Source organism: Mandrillus leucophaeus, unplaced genomic scaffold, assembly GCF_000951045.1.
Source record: "Mandrillus leucophaeus isolate KB7577 unplaced genomic scaffold, Mleu.le_1.0 Scaffold419, whole genome shotgun sequence".
Classification (NCBI taxonomy): domain Eukaryota; kingdom Metazoa; phylum Chordata; class Mammalia; order Primates; family Cercopithecidae; genus Mandrillus; species Mandrillus leucophaeus.
This window is the reverse complement of record NW_012104465.1, coordinates 338,536-339,999: the sequence shown is the minus strand read 5'-3', so window position 1 is coordinate 339,999 and position 1,464 is coordinate 338,536.

Below are 1,464 nucleotides of genomic sequence, written 5' to 3'. Positions count from 1 at the left end.
GGGAGGCTGAGGCAGGAGAATGGCATAAACCCGGGAGGCGGAGCTTGCAGTGAGCTGAGATTCGGCCACTGCACTCCAGCTTAGGCGACAGAGCGAGACTCCGTCTCAAAAAAAAAAAAAAAAAAGAACTCATGTTGAATGTGTCAAGATAGGCACATTGGGTATCCCCTTATTGTAGGCACCCCTTAAATATCTCAAAGATGAAAGAAGTGGATACCATCCCACCAAGCACCCCTGCACAGTGTGAACTCACCTAAGGTGAGAACTGCCTGCTCACCGAAATCTTTATCTGTCAATTCCCTGCCTCCACCCCTGACCTAAGTTTGCTTGGAATGTCAGCATCTAGGGATTTCTTTTTTGTTCCTGAGATCTTTAGTTAAAATACAATGTAAGCAGCACTTGAACTATTTCTTGGTGGTAGCAACTGAAAGCTAATCTTTATAGGAATGTAGCTTAAGGAGCAGAAACCATATTGGGTTGGGTGAACAACTAGAGAACTAAGTGTCTTCTTTCTCTGAAGCATCTACTGAAGCAACACATATGGTTGTCCCTGTCTCTCACACCCTCCAGAACCCACATTTTCTGTTCTAAAATTTATGATCCACAAAGAGAAAAGCAGTTTAAACATTTGATCTAGCATAAATATAAGCTCAGCAGAGGGAGCGCGGCAAGAGGTTCTAAACATAGGTGGCTCCACAGCACAGAGAAACCAGCCAGGAGACACCCAGGCAAGCGTCCTTGGCTGACTTCCCAGGTCCCTTGGCTTTGGGCTTTCCATGGTCCTGGCCACATAAGGAAGGCTCTCTCTGCGGGTAACAGGCATCTCCTAATTCTTTCTAGCTGCCTGCTGCCCTGGTAGGGCCTCTTCATTTGGGCTTGGGAGGTCATTTTTGGCAAACAGTAACTCTTACTCCCAAAATGTGGATCCTAAAATGTGGAAGAATCCTGATAACAATGTAAGATGCTACAGCTGCACCTGGATGGCGGCAGAGTTATAATCTGGTACATGTTTCAGCTGCCACTTATACATAACAGGTGAGCACAGCGTTCCTGCTGCTTGAAATGAACACCCATTCTGTTCCAAGCACATTATTACATGGCATATTTTTTTAAATTCAGCTGCACTTTGACAGTTTTTATAGAAAGTATGGGTCTCAATTTTTATATACCAAACTGGAGGGAATTTATCCAGTGAGGTGATTACTAATCTCCAGCCCCAGAACCCAGAAGCGTGAGGCACACAGGCACCTGAACTCTTCCAGGCCAAATGAAACTAACTAAACGCTCTTTTGTTTTGTTTTGTTTTGTTTTGTTTTGAGACGGAGTCTCGCTCTGTCACCCAGGCTGGAGTGCAGTGGCCAGATCTCCGCTCACTGCAAGCTCCGCCTCCCGGGTTCACGCCATTCTCCTGCCTCAGCCTCCCGAGTAGCTGGGACTACAGGCGCCCGCCACCACGCCTGGCTA